This window comes from Eschrichtius robustus, chromosome 18 (genome assembly GCF_028021215.1).
Source record: "Eschrichtius robustus isolate mEscRob2 chromosome 18, mEscRob2.pri, whole genome shotgun sequence".
NCBI classification, from domain to species: domain Eukaryota; kingdom Metazoa; phylum Chordata; class Mammalia; order Artiodactyla; family Eschrichtiidae; genus Eschrichtius; species Eschrichtius robustus.
The window spans coordinates 67,104,563-67,120,628 of record NC_090841.1 but is presented as its reverse complement, the minus strand read 5'-3'; the positions used below and the strand labels follow the sequence as shown (position 1 = coordinate 67,120,628).

General features: G+C 43.3%; 1 pseudogene; it reads left to right on the top strand.

The window, feature by feature from the left end:
- Positions 1-1,350: 1,350 nt before the first annotated feature.
- Positions 1,351-1,797, top strand: LOC137752146 (large ribosomal subunit protein uL22m pseudogene; annotated as a pseudogene).
- The last annotated feature ends 14,269 nt before the right edge of the window (positions 1,798-16,066 follow it).

The following is a 16,066-nucleotide window of genomic DNA, read 5'->3' as shown; positions in this document are numbered from 1 at the left end:
CTTTGTACGGGCTGGGCTGGGACCCTAGTCTTAGCGGGGGGACGTGCAGGTGGCCTCCTCTGTGAGCAGGGTGGATGCCTTTGAACGGGCTGGGCTGGGACCCTAGTCTTAGCGGGGGGACGTGCAGGTGGCCTCCTCTCTGAGCAGGGTGGATGCCTTTGTACGGGCTGGGCTGGGTCCCTAGTCTTAGCGGGGGGACGTGCAGGTGGCATCCTCTCGGAGCAGGGTGGATGCCTTTGTACGGGCTGGGCTGGGACCCTAGTCTTAGCGGGGGGACGTGCAGGTGGCATCCTCTCGGAGCAGGGTGGATGCCTTTGTACGGGCTGGGCTGGGACCCTAGTCTTAGCGGGGGGACGTGCAGGTGGCATCCTCTCGGAGCAGGGTGGATGCCTTTGTACGGGCTGGGCTGGGACCCTAGTCTTAGCGGGGGGACGTGCAGGTGGCATCCTCTCGGAGCAGGGTGGATGCCTTTGTACGGGCTGGGCTGGGACCCTAGTCTTAGCGGGGGGACGTGCGGGTGGCATCCTGGGGGCGTCAGAGCCTCCACGGACCCTGCTCCTGCTGTACAGCTCACAGGACTAGTTCCTATGTGGATTCGCCTGGCATGATTCAAGAAAGAGAAGCTCATTTTCATCCCACTCTTCTGGAGTTCCGTGATAACATATAATAACACCCCAACGGAATGTCTTCCACAAATTACGTTATGGGGTGTCCTCAAGTAATTGCTAAAAGACACAGAGTCTAATTGTTCCATAATGTTGTTACCTACTTTATCTGGATGATCAATGGATCTGTAACTCTCCCCCTGGGTTTCACACTCATAACTGTGAGGAACGTTTGAGCCAAGTGGTAGATATGAGAAGGAACCCCACAGAGATTGTCCAGATCTCTAGAGAGTTACTGGGAACTTTTGCCAAATCCTGCTCTTTTGATTCACACTGAGCTCCACCCCGTTCAAGATAATGTCGGATTCATTCTGGTAGCTTTCCGTGGCTTTAGCTGAATAAGCAAATACACAGCACTGGCACTGAGCAATGCATGTCAACCTTTGTAATGGATTGAATTTGTTTCCTAAAAAGATTGTTCAAGTCCAAACACCCTCAGAATGTGACCTGAGACGGGTGTTGGGAAACAAGGTAGTTGCAGATGTAATTAGTTAAGGTAAGATGAGGTCATATTGGAATTGGAGTGGAGGGCCTCATCCAAAATGACTGGTGTCCTCATAAGAGAAATTTGGACACATAGAAGCACAGAGGGAAGGCGACGTAAAGACACACAGGAAGGAGAGGGAGTGAGAAAGATGGCAGCGGCAATACTGGATCATCTGGGTGCCTTATGGATGCAGAATCTGAGGGGGAAGCTGGCTTTGGGGAAATCTACCATTGTCGAAGACAAATAAAGTACAGCAAAGACAAGATGTGGTATTTGGCAAAATTGATACGAGGAATGTCCATTGACCAGGCTCTGGCTCAGTTGGAATTCAGTGACAAAAAAGGGGCCCAGATAATTAAAGAGGTTCTCTTAGAAGCACAAGATATGGCAGTGAGAAACCACAATGTGGAATTCAGATCCAATTTATATATAGCTGAGTCCACCTCAGGGCGAGGCCAGTACCTGAAACGCATCTGATACCCCGACAGAGGGTGCTTTGGGATTATGGAAAAGGTTTTTTGCCATTATTTTGTGAAGTTGGTGGAAGGCCCTCTACCTCCAGATGAGGCACCGAAGGCAGCAGCTGCCCACGCCAAAGAGTATATCCAGAAGCTTCGCAACCAGACCATCATTCACACTCTATGATGGGCGTATTAAGACTCCACAGTGTATATATTTTCCCATTTATTTCCTAAAACCAACAAAAATTAAAGACAGATGCTTTTTATGATTTGTCATTGAAAAAAAAAAGACACACAGGAAGAAGCGGAGGCAGGGACCGGAGTGATGCGTCTACAAGCCACGGAAGGCGGAGCTGCCAGAGACTAGACAAGGCAATGGGAGAGTCTCCCCACGAGGCTTCAGGGGGAGCAGGGCCCTGCTGCCACCTTGATTGTAGACTTGCAGCCTCCACAACTGTGAGGAACTAAATCTCTGTTGTCTCTAGCCATCGAAGTTTTCCGTACATTGCCAAGCAGGCCTAGGAAACTGATGCCACTGTCATTTATCTGTGAAGACTTTAGTCTCTGCCCTCTGTGGTTCTCCTAAACCTTTTGATCAGTAGGAAGACCACACAGAGGGATGCATGGAGAGAGGAGAGAGAAGAGAGAAGAGAGAGAGGATGGCTCTGGCGGGGTTTTGAGGTCCTGAGGCTGTGCCCCCTCCCAGCGGACCACATGCTTGTGTATCTGCATGCGTCCCTCTGTCCGCCTCACCCCACAGGGCTCCCCATGCCCACCTGGCGAGATGACATGTTACTAACCGTACTTAGAACGAAAGCTGAAACTGACAGGCACACAACTAAGAGCACACTAATTACACTGAAGTTTTAAAAAATGAATTACAGGGCTTCCCTGGTGGCGCAGTGGTTAAGAATCGCCTGCCAATGCAGGGGACATGGGTTCGAGCCCTGGTCCGGGAAGATCCCACATGCCGTGGAGCAACTAAGCCCGTGAGCCACAACTACTGAGCCCGCGTGACACAACTACTGAAGCCCACTCGCCTAGAGCCCATGCTCCGCAACAAGAGAAGCCACCGCAATGAGAAGCCCACGCGCCTCAACGAAGAGTAGCCCCCGCCCGCCGCAACTAGAGAAAGCCCGCGCACAGCAACGAAGACCCAACGCAGCCAAAAATAAATAAAATAATTTATTTTAAAAAAAAATGAATTGCAGACACCGTGACTGGGGAGGCGGGTGTGTGTGTGTGTGTGTGTGTGTGTGTGTGTGTGTGTGTGTGTTTGTGTGTGTGTTTTGAGGGCTTGAAGGGAGAAGAAAAGGCCTGAGGTAGCTATTTTAGGGAGTGGGAAAGTGACCCCATTAGTACAAATTCTTGCTCCTTAAAGTCCATTTAAAGTTTGCGATTACATCTCTAATAAGTTCAGTCTGCCCAGGTGGGTGATTCCTTGGGAATGCCCAGCGGCAGGCTTGCAGCAGGTGGGGCTCCCACTCTCTAGGACTCGGTGTTTCCAGATGATACAGCTGAGGGAAGGAGAGGAAGTTGCAGGTGTTTCCCAGGGAGTGATTTTAATTCTGGGCGGTGGAATCCTGGCTGGACGCTGGGACCTGAGGGGATGGCATCCATGGGGAGGGGTCTCCCTGAGGCTGAAGAGTTGTTCCCATGGGCATCCTGCAGCTAATATGCGGGAAGGGTAGGGGATGGATTTGGAGAAGCGGGTGTCTACATCTGAGATTTCAGGGGCGGCGCACTTTCTGGTGATGACAAGATGCAGGGTTTGGTATTGGGATCAGGTGGCTGAGATGGATGGAGTGGAGGAGAGGTTCCTGCGGATGAGACGGTTCAGGAAAGAAGAGGCCAGAGTGTAAATGCTGGTCGAAGGTGGAGTGGAAAGAGTTCCCCTTAAGTGACTGGGGGGCAGTGAGTAGGAAGTTGCTTGAAAGCAGAAGGCGGGTGCGGAGAGGGTGGGGTGGTCTCATGGTCTGGGCATCAGGGGAGCTGGTACCATTTGGCAAGAAGGAAAAGGAGAAAGGTCTGGAAGGCTGGGGAATATGGGCACAGGACCCACCTTGGGATCTGAGATGAGTGGTGTGTGTGAAAATAAAGGGAATCTGCAAAAGATTACGGAGGAAGCGCCTGTTAGTGACAGGAGGCGGGAGCTCGGTGGGAGATGAGGTGGGATTGCAGGGCGTTCCTGCTCTGATACAGAGCAGGTGTTCCCGGGGAACTCAATGGACATTTGGAGCAATGAGCATGAGGAACTGGATCACATCAGAGGACGTACTGGGCAGTTTGGAGATGACACTGGCATGTCCTGCTGTGCCTGAGTGACTGCAGGATTTGAGTCCTGACTGATTTCTCATCCAGTTGTTCAAAAGATTTTCCTAGAGGCACGGTGGCATCAAGGGGTAGGGATTCCACTCTTCAAGCTGCTTGGAGGCAGGGCAGGTGATGAGGAAGACTCCCCATCAGAGTTTTCTTGGGGACATGATGGCCAGTGTCCCCTCCTGTCATCCCCAATTCTACTGCTTTGCTGCTTCTACTCCTTCCCATGCTGCTGTTGCAGCAGTGCTTTCAAAGCATCTCTACCTGCCTTCTTTTTCTCCTCTTTCAAATACACCTTTTTATCTTCAATTCTCTTGCTTCCCTCCTTGAAAAGAATAATTTTTTTTTTTTTGGCTGCACCATGCGGCAGGCAGATTCTTAGTTCCCAGACCAGGGATCAAACCTGTGTCCCCTGCAGTGGAAGCGCAGAGTCTTAACCACTGGACCACCAGGGAAGTCCTGAAAGAATAATATTTTTAATGAACAGATTTATCTATTGTTAGCTCAGTCGTATGAAAGTGGAGGAAAGGAAAAAGCTCAGAAAAAGTCAGATGGATGGATTTACAAGCAGCTCATGCAGCTCAATAACAAAAAAACAAACAACCCAATCCAAAAATGGGCAGAAGACCTAAATACACATTTCTCCAAAGAAGATATACAGATTGCCAACAGACACATGAAAGAATGCTCAACATCATTAATCATTAGAGAAATGCAAATCAAAACTACAATGAGATATCATCTCACACCAGTCAGAATGGCCATCATCAAAAAATCTAGAAACAATAAATGCTGGAGAGGGTGTGGAGAAAAGGGAACACTCTTGCACTGTTGGTGGGAATGTAAATTGATACAGCCACTATGGAGAACAGTATGGAGGTTCCTTAAAAAACTAAAATTAGAACTACCATACGACCCAGCAATCCCACTACTGGGCATATACCCGCAGAAAACCATAATTCAAAAAGAGTCATGTACCAAAATGTTCATTGCAGCTCTATTTACAATAGCCAGGACATGGAAGCAACCTAAGTGTCCATCATCAGATGAATGGATAAAGAAGATGTGGCACATATATACAATGGAATATCACTCACCATAAAAAGAAATGAAATGGAGTTATTTGTAGTGAGGTGGATGGAGTTAGAGTGTGTCATACAGAGTGAAGTAAGTCAGAAAGAGAAAAACAAATACCGTATGCTAACACATATATATGGAATCTAAGAAAAAAAAAAAAAAAAGGTCATTTAGAACCTAGGGGTAAGATGGGAATAAAGACACAGACCTACTAGAGAATGGACTTGAGGATATGGGGAGGGGGAAGGGTAAACTGGGACAAAGTGAGAGAGTGGCACGGACATATATACACTACCAAACGTAAAATAGATAGCTAGTGGGAAGCAGCCGCATAGCACAGGGAGATCAGCTCGGTGCTTTGTGACCACCTAGAGGGGTGGGATAGGGAGGGTGGGAGGGAGGGAGACGCAAGAGGGAAGAGATATGGGAACATATGTATATGTATAACTGATTCACTTTGTTATAAAGCAGAAACTAACACACCATTGTAAAGCAATTATACTCCAATAAAGATGTTAAAAAAAAAAAAAGTCAGATGGATGATGTGAAAATCTGTGGAGCTCATGCTACGACATGGGTGAACCTTGAGGACATTATGTTCAGTGAAATAAGCCAGACACAAAAGGACAACTAGTGTGTGACTCCACTTCCACAAGGCACGTAGAGCAGTCAAATTCATTGAGACAGAGAGAACGGTGGTCGCCAGGGGCTGAGGGGAGAGGGATGAGAAGCTGTTGTTTAACGGGTACAGAGTTTCAGTTTTGCAAAATGAAAAGCATTCTGGAGACTGATCATACAACAACGTGAATGTACTTGACACAACTGAACTGTACACTTAGAAATGGTTTCGATGGTAAATCTTATGTATATTTTACCATAACTAAAAAGAAAAGAAATCTGTGGAGGCACTCCAGAAAGCCTGGATCAGATGATTTATACATGACAGAGAAAATACCAAATAGCAGGAACAAAACAAGTTACAGACGGTCCACTCAAATCACCTCTGTGTCCCGGTAGCTCCTGGTCCTGAGTTTATCCAGTTCGAGGCTAGGAGACCCACAAAGCCAGACTCTAAGCCCAGGAAGACCAGCACAGAACAACAAATGTATTTCAAAGAAGCTATTAAGAGCACTAGCTTTTTTTTTTTTTTTTTCCTCTTTCAGGTCAGGAAAGCTTGCCAAGACAAGACAAACAGGTAATTAAGAACTGGTGCTGTTAACCAGCCGCTTCTGTTTTCATTCATAGTAAGAGAGCTTCCAATTTCCCTATGGAAAAGAGGCCTTGATCTCAGCGATAAACCCAGACATGAAAAGGATGGGATTAATTGAAGTCCTCTTTGGCCTTTGTCCAAGTTGGCTCTGGGAAGTTTGGCAAGGTATAGGGACATCACTTGGAAAACTCAGATTAGACAAAAAGCCACACAGGGGCACTCCCTGGGGAAGTGGATCAAATGAATTAAGAACTTGGCCTAGAGTTCACAGGGGAACCTGTCAGGACATCGCCGGCAGATGCCTCCCAGACCTAGAGTGCAGAGAAGAGAGTCTCCCTACAGACCTCGCCAGGGGCTGTGTCTAACCTCAGGGGGTGCACCGCTGTGCATGCATTAATGGCCATGCTTTTTAAACAGAGATGTAGCGCATACTTCACTCACCTTCCCCAGAAGAGCAGGGCTGAGGCCGAGAGAAGGCTTGTCGTGTCTCCGTAACCGGCCGCCTGACTGCTGAGTGAGCCCGTGACTGAGAGGTGGGGAAGAGGATGAGACGAATGAGTGTCCTCTGACCCCTCGGCAGGTCCACCCCCCTGCCCTGCTCCCGCCATCTCCGCCCTTCTATTCCCCTCTGCCCTTGTATCTGCCCTTGGACTTGCCCTCGCATCCATCCGGGTCTCCCCAGAGTTCTGTCTCAGAGCTGAAATCTTTCTTAAGCTAACTTCTCTGTTGTTTAAAAGCTTAGCCCTTGATATTTGAGTGGCTTGACACACAAGGACAAGGAGGGGAGGGGTGAGGCTGGAAAAGGCATGAGGGTCTGAGGTACTGATTGGCTTCTTCTCTCATCTTTTAAACCAGGGTGTGGGGCACGTAACATGCAGCAAAGGCAAACACCATAGCATTTTCGCCAGACCCAGGTCCCCCATCACTGTGAGGGGGGGGAAAGTTACCTTTGCGGGCCCCTGACCTCCATGCTGCAGCCCCTCCCACCTCTCCATGTATGTTCCGACCTCTCCTCAAGAGCATTTTAAATTTCTGACTCAGGTGTTAGGTGGCAGGCTATCTGATTAGGTTATTGCATAATAACGACAAAAGAAAAGGACTGGTAGCAAGATAAGACTGGAGCTAATTAGAGACACAGATGTAGAGAACCAACGTGTGGACACCAAGGGGGGGACGTGGCGGGGTGGTGGTGGGATGAATTGGGAGATTGGGATTGACATGTATACACTGACGTGTATAAAATGGATGACTAACAAGAACGTGCTGTATAAAAAAATAAATAAAATAAAATTTAAAAAAAAAGCTATAAGGATATACTGTACAACAGAATATAGCCAATATTTTATAAAAACTATAAATGGAGTATAACCTTTAAAAATTGTGCATCACTATATTGCATACCTGTAACATATAATACTGCACAGCAACTATACTAATAAAAATTTTTATTCCAAAAAAAAAGACTGAAGCTATTTATCCAGCATTTCAAAGGGAAGAAATGAATCATCCCAGAAACTGCTGTCAAGTAAAATTCCAAAATGAATTATTAAATCGATGGCTTGTGGCGATTTAGAAAAGGAAGCAGTGATCACTGGAATGACCTCTTGGGTTCAATAAATATAGGAATGTAATGCCAAATTAAATGCATATGCTTATAAAGACTGACGGATCCAAAGAAAACTAGTGAGATCCTGTGTAAAGATTTCAGCAGGCATCTACGTTTCTCAACATGTTTTTTTTTTATTTTTATAAATTTATTTATTTATGGCTGCGTTGGGTCTTCGTTGTTGCTCGCGGGCTTCCTCTAGTTGCAGCAAGGGGGGGCTACTCCTCATTGCTGTGCACGGGCTTCTCATTGCCGTGGCTTCTCTTGTCACAGAGCATGGGCTGTAGGTGCGCGAGCTTCAGTAGTTGTGGCATGCGGGCTCAGTAGTTGTGGCTCGTGGGCTCTAGAGCGCAGGCTCAGCAGTTGTGGCGCACGGGCTTAGTTGCTCCACGGCACGTGGGATCTTCCCAGACCAGGGCTCGAACCCGGGTCCCCTGCATTGGTAGGCAGATTCTTAACCACTGCGCCACCAGGGAAGTCCTCTCAACATGTTCTTGACACATAGTACTGAGCATATACATATTACATGATGTTAAGGTGATTATTAAATGGGATAAGGGTATTGTGTTTATCTTCCTCAAGTCTTTATCTCTTAGAGATGTGTATGGGAGTATCTATCGGTGAAATTATACGTATCTGGGAGTTGGGATAAATACTGGAGGCAAGCAGCAAAAGTGGAGAGTTTAATGAGAAAGGACGGACAACATGTTAATAATTGTTGAAGCTTGTTTCATTGTTAATAATTGTTGAAGTTCATTGTACTATTCTGCTTTTGGATATGTTTGAAAATTTCCATAATAAAATGTTTAAACACCTACTTCCCACGATAGGATATGAACAAATGCTTGCTGAATAAAAAAGAATGAGTGGAATAAATTCCCTAAACTTTAAAATTGCAATATAATTGTGTCCCCACTGACATTTCTAAAGTGTTGGATAATTTGATGGATCTTTGTTGCTTCTTGGATCCCCCACTTTCCTTGTGGATCCATGTTTTTCTTTTCAAAGTATATTTATAAGTGTATTCAGGGAATGGTATGCCCTCTCTGAATGAAAGAATTTTAAAGAATTTGTGCTATTCAGGAGAAAGATAGAGATACTCAATAGAAGTTGTGATAATGAGCATCCTTATCTGGTTCCTGATTTTGAAGAGACATTTTCTAATTTCTAACCACTAAAATATGGTATTTGATATAGATTTCTTCTAGGTTCCCTTTAGGCTAAGGGATTTCCCTTCTAACTGTAGTTTACATTTCTGGGTGGAGTGGGGAGACTTAATTGTGCATTGATATTGAATGTTATAAAATAATTTTATAATCTATTGATATCATGTAGGTTTTCTACCTATATCTGTTATATGATAAATTACATTATTTTCTGGTATTACACTATCTTTGGATTGTTGAAGTGAACTTATTAAGTATTATTAAAATATATTATGGGTTTTCATTTGCATTAAATTGCTTTATAGTATTCTGACTTTTTTACACACCCTTTTTCAATCTTAAATTAAAATTTCTTTTCCTTCTCTTTCTCAGTTTTTTCCCTTGACTAACCTTGCCAGACCTTTACCTATGCTATTATCCTTTTCAAACAACCGGCTTTGGTTTCCCAATATATAAAATAAATATTCTTTGGGGTTAATTTTTTCCAATTTATTTTTAATTTTACTGCATCATGGTCAACAAGCGTTTTCTCTATGATATCAATTCTTTTAATTCTTTTGTGGCCTAATACATTTATAAAAATATTTCATATATACTTAATAATTCTCTATTTGTTAGACAGAGTTCTATACATCTTTGAGATCAAGCTTACTAATTTTACATTTATATTAATTTTGTATTTGATCTGGAGTTTCTAAGCAGCATGTATGAAAATCTCTATATGTGTGGATTTATCAAATGATCTTTTTTTAAAAAATTATTTATTTATTTATTTTATTTTGGCTGCATCGGGTCTTAGTTGTGGCGCGTGGGATCTTCGTTGAGGCATGTGGGCTCTTTGTTGCGGCGCGCAGGCTTCTCTCTAGTTGTGGCGTCCAGGTTTTCTCTCTCTAGTTGTGGTGTGCAGGCTCCAGGGTGCGTGGGCTCTATCGTTTGCCGCACGCGGGCTCTCACGTTGAGGCACGCGACCTCAGTAGTTGTGACACGCGGGATTAGTTGCCCCGCGCCATGTGGGATCTTGGTTACCCGACCAGGGATTGAACCCATGTCCCCTGCACCGTAAGGCGGATTCTTTACCACTGGACCACCAAGGAAGTCCCTATCAAATGATCTTTTGATTCTATGTACTTTTGATTTATATATTGATGCTAAATCATCAGAGTGTACAAACTCAGGATTGTTTTAACTTTCTGTAATTTTGTTTCGTTTTTCTTTCAGTTTTATTGAGATATAATTGACATATAGTACTGTATAAGTTTAAGATGTACAGCATAATGATTTGATTTACATGAAATGACTGTCACAATAAGTTTAGTGAATAGCCATCATCTCATATAAATACAAAATTAAAAAGAAAAAGATATTTTTTCCTTGTGATGAGACTCTTAGGATCTACTCTCTTAACAACTTTCATATGTAACATACAGCAGTGTTCATTATATTTATCATGTCGTACATCACATCCTTAGTACCTATGTATCTTATAACTGAAAGTTTGTACCTTTTGACTGCCTTCATCAAATTTCCCCCTCCTTTCTGTGATTTTTTAAAAATCCTATAATATTGATCCTCTTTATCCATAATAATACTTTGTCTTTTTTTCTTTTCTTTCTTTTGTTTTTTGTTTGTTTGTTTGTTTGCCACAGGATGTATTTTATCTACTATTAATGTATTACTCAGGTCAGGCTGCCATAACAAAACACAAATTGGGTGGCTAAAAAATAAGAAATTTATTTTCTCACGGTCCTGGAGGCTGGAAGTTCTAAATCAGGGTCCCAGCATGGTTGGTTTCTAGTGAATATTCTTTCTGGCTTTCAGAGGGCTGCCTTCTCGCTGTGTACACACATGGTTATTTCCTTAGTGTGTGCTTGCAGAGAGAGAGAGAGAGAGAGAGCGCAAGAGGGCAAGAGAACTCTGGACTCTCTCTCTCTTCTTACAAGGACACTAGTCCTACTGGATCAAGGCCCTACCCTTATGACCTCATCTAACCTTGATTACCTCCCTAAAGGCCCTACCTCTAAACACAGTCACACAGGGGTTTAGGGCTTCAACATATGAATTGGGGTTGGAGGGACACACACATTCAGTCCGTAACATTTAATATTGTTATACCAACTTTGTTGGGGGAAATGTTTTCTTTGTATATCATTTTCCTTCACTTTAAATCTCTGATTTCATTATGTTTTACGTGGATTACTTATAAATGGCATAGATGGTATTTTTTTTCTTCTTTCTTTTTTTTGCCACGCCATGTGGCTTGCGGGATCTTAGTTCCCAGACCAGGGATCGAACCCAGGCCCTTGGCAGTGAGAGCTCAGAGTCCTAACCACTGGACCGCCAGGGTATTTCCCCATAGATGGTGTTTCTTGTCCAATCTGAAAATCTCTTTTATGACTGATGAGTGTAATAATATAATACATACGTTATATATAGGATAAGTAGAAAACACTACACATATTTTATTGTCATTTTAAAGCCCTGTTTGAGATGGAGGCTCCTACTTTTCTTCAATTCTGGACAATTTTCTCTTCAAAAATGACCTTTTTACCTGTTCTCCCTCAGTTCTCCTCTAGTTTCATACATCCCAACCTTCGTTTCTCTTAATCATGCTTTCATATATTTCATCTCTTCATTTCTCTGTGCTACAATCTGGATAGTTTCAGATTTCTCTTCCAATTTACTAAGTCACTTTTCAGCTATTTCTAAACTGCTGTTTAATCTGGTAATTGAGATTTTGCAAACTGTAATGGCCTTCAAAGGAGATTATCTTCTCTGTGGGAGTTCCATGTGACATGGTTTGTGAGTTTTTCTATCTAGTGGTTTTTAAGTTGCTTCTGCCAGGTGTAGGGGAGGGTCAATGATTCTATTAAACCTCTCTTTCCCTCCCTGCCTCCCTCTCTCTCCCCTCTTTTTTCTGCTAATCCCTTAGTTTTGATTTGTATAAATCAGGATCCAATCAGGAAAAGAGAAACCACACTAGTACTTTAAACAGAAGGGATTTAATACAAAAAACTGGCTACCTAGGTACTGGAAATCTGAGAGCACAATGGAGATACTGAGGTAACCCTGAAACAAATAACTGCAGGAAGCAGATAAAATCCCTTGGGTTGAGGAAACAAAAGAGAAGAGGTGGGGTGACCAGAACTAAAGCTTGAGAGAAGGGCACTACAGGTGCTGTTCAGACTCCTGAGGGGAATGTCCACTCAACCGGTGCTCAGGCAAGGCCTCAGCAGCTGTGTAGACCCCTGAGGAAGAGGCCTGACTCCACAGGGGCTCAGACCGCGAGGAGACGAGTTCTGGGAAACCAGGAGGTGTGCACAGGGCATCAAGGAGCTCAGCTCCACTGGGGCTCCAACTGCCACTGCTCCTAGTCTCGCTGAGAGGGGGCTTGGGCTGTTGCTGGAGACGGTGCCAGAAGCTGGAGGAATGCTGGCAGAAAGCAACATAGGAAGTCTCCTTTCCCTCCCCGGGCCTCAGGTCTCCCTCTGGTGCCTCCTGCTGACAGAGTCTAACAGGAACCAACCAGCAAGGGACTCTGGAAAAAGTGGTCTCCAGAATCCTAGCCCCAGCTCTCTAGAGGAGCCTATTAAAGGATGGCTGTATACACAGCATAGAGTAAACACAGTAGAAATGTTGTTTGGGGTCTTACCTCTTTCCCAATCCCTAAAATCGCCACCTACTTTCTGTTGTTTGAATAGTAAAGGTAAAATAAAGAACTAGATTGTGGTATAAACAAATGTGAGAATGTTTAATTTGCTTTTGGTTCTACTCATACTTTTTTGTACATTAAAGAACATGGATTTTTTTTTTCTTAAAAAAAAAAAGAAGAAGAAGAAGGATGGACTTAGGGGTAGGAGACATGAGTTGACCAAGCTCATTTTGCTCTGCCCCCTTTGACTACTCCATACACGCCCTTCTACCCGTATTTGAGCCTACATCTGACAACTCTAATAGTCTTGTGCTTTTTAAAGAAACTATGGTAAAATATACACAATGTAACATTTGCCATTTTAATCATTTTTAAGGTACACTTCAGTGGCAGTTAAGTACTTTCACAATGTTGTGCTACCATCACTACCATCCATCTCCAGAACTTCTTTATCTTCACAGACTGAAACTCTGTACCCATTAAACAACATCTCTCCATTCGCTGCTCCCCCAGCCCCTGGCAACCACTTTTTTTCTCTCTGAATTTGACTCCTCTAGGTAACTCATATAAGTGTAATCATATGGTATTTGTCCTTTTGTGACTGGCTTATTTCACTTAGTATAACGTTCTCGAGGTTCATCATAAATAACATGTACATAACAACAAAGTAGAAAACATGCCTAGCTGCTGTAGCCCTCATTTCTATAGCTGACCCTGAGCCTTTAGTTGATATTTATAATTTTTTCCTATTACCCATTCCATCTTCCCTTTCACTTCAGCCAGGAAGTCAGCTGGCTGGGATTCTTTATGTGGTATTGTGACCTAAATCTTCATTCCTGAAGGATCAGAATCCTTAACTGGGTGAATACAGTCATTCTTTTAACCTTAATTACTGGACTTGAGGGTATTAAGAGGCATTCCAGAGAGTCCCTGGTTTGACTAAGTCTTACCTGCCTCACCGTGTAGTAGCAACCCTACATCCTCTTATAATTGTAATCAATTACTCCAGTCAGTAATTTACCTGCTTCTTTGCATATTGATTCAGTGGCAAGAGAAGCAGTTTACCTGGAACCACTGATGTGTCTCCCGGTGGACGCATTCTCCTCGCAGAAGTAAAGGAAGTCCACTAAATCTTCAGACATTAAAAATGCAGGAATGGGAAGCAAATTTCAGGCGTGAGACTGAGAGGCACTATTCCAACTTCTACCAGCTATATCCTGGACCAGTGTCTGACTGTGGGAGAAATATTAATTTCTGACCCAAAGCATGTACCTTATCCTGTAAAATAGCACTCCAACCTAACAGGGTGTTTTCAACCATGAAAAGGAGTCTCGTCTCCTTGGACACGGAGAAGAGAGTGAATCCACTTGTAATGGTGACTTAGGGACCTTTGGTGTTTCAAAATCATTTTATTTGTTCAAATCCACACAAATGTCCCCATTTCAGTTCTCAGAGTCCCAGTTCTCAATTAATGCCCTAAGGTTTATGTCAGAAAACTGGAGAGGCTGCTAAATCAGTTTCTCTTGTAATTCCTCAGACCAAATCATCCAACTGTAGGTCTCTATCAGTTCTGTGGCTACAAGAGATCAGTGATTATTCTAGGGCTATCATAGAAGTTCTTGGGTTCTCTGATGGCCTTAAATTGAGTATTTAAAGTCCTGAGTTTGTCATTTTCTTTATTTAAGGCTCTTTGGTACAGTAAGGAGTAGTCATCCAACCTCACGATCCTTGCACCATCATTCCCAACGAAACGTTAAATGCAGTAGCCACTCAGTGTCCCAAAGACTTGCCTTTGAGAAGTACTTCATCCAAGACAGTCACAGGCCATAATTCAAACACCTCTTTTGCCATTGATGCCATACCCTACCCGGGTCCTATTTTTCATTGGCCATAGGGTTGTCACTATATTCCAGCCCAATCAATTTGATGACCAATCTCAGATTCCCATCTTGAGGGTCTGTTTTTTTGTGATCCATTCCTGGTACCAAATAGTGCAACAGTCAGTATCTGGTCCAGAAAAACATGACTCTATGTATTTCCAAAACCATCCATCTGCACTGAGGAAGACTGAGTGAGACCCAGGTTTCTTAAACACAGTGGGTGGGGGAGCATATATGAAGATGATCCAAGGAGAGAAGGAAACACTGAACCTTTTGTGAATAAGGCACGTGGGTACTCAAGCGTTTTGTTGGAAAAATGAAACTTGGGTGACTGTGCTTGTACTTGGACTGGATGAAGAAGATCATACTGAAGGGCTTATATGATCTGTTTCTTAAACTGGAGGCCATGGTGATGGCTCCTTCATGTAAATTACTCCTGCTCTTTCTGTCTCTTCCAGGCTTTGGTGCTTGATATATGTTTATCTGTCTATGAACGTATCCTGTCACCCCAATGGGATTTCAAGCTCTGATGACAGCAACCAGGAATATTTCCTTCCCTAGACTTGTAACCTTAAAGCACAGTGATGCCCGAGGCACCAGGAAGAGGTGAATTCATTCACCCTGTTAGTCATCCCTTTGATCTCAGAGAACTGAAATGATAGATTAAAACGAATTAAGTAAAAGAAGTCACAAAATAGTAAATAATTAGCAGAAAGCAAGTCTTAAATGAATTACTAAAACCAAACCAGTCAAGGTGTTTTGTCTGAAAAGTCAGGTCTCAATTCTCATCTATTTTTGTATTTAGTTTCCAATGAATACTGCACAGTTGGTCCTCATGTACCCGGTTTCTATTTGCTAAACCAATACACAGGTAATTTCCATAACAATTCCTGTAATGGCAGAAGCAACAAAAATGTTAAATATTAACTTCTGAGGTGAGCGGGTAGGGGACCAGTGTCAATTCATTTAAAAAGTACAGAGTAATGATTTAATTATTTGGGGGAAGAACACAGATTTTAAGTTCAAATCCCTGTACATTTTATTCTCAAAGCAATGCAACTGAGCAGATTTGTGTTTGTAGCTAGAGATGGGAGAAAATGAAAAGAGAAACATCAGGTGACCTGGTCAAGGTTCCTTCTGCCCACAATTTCTGTGTGATGTTACCTGGACTGATTGAAATATTTTGATAAATAAATGCAACCAATGTGCTTTCTGGCTGGGGCTGGTGGGTGGGAGTGGGGAAGGTTTTCTGCTTCTGAAACTCTAGGAGAGGGAGAATGAGCCCCCAAGAGCAGCCTTATATTTGATTAGGAATCATTGCTAAATGATAAGAAAGATGCATAGTTGGGGAAAATGTCTATATAATTTACCTTTTGGCTTAACTATTTCTATCCAGATCCTAGCAATCCTAGAAATTACTTTAAAATAAGACAAAGGGGTGTTGGTGAATAATGTTCTTTAAAAGAAAAGCGTTCAGGGGAAGATTCATCTAATTTTTGCCTATAATTACCTTTGAATGAAATTTAACTTTCAAAAATATAACTTT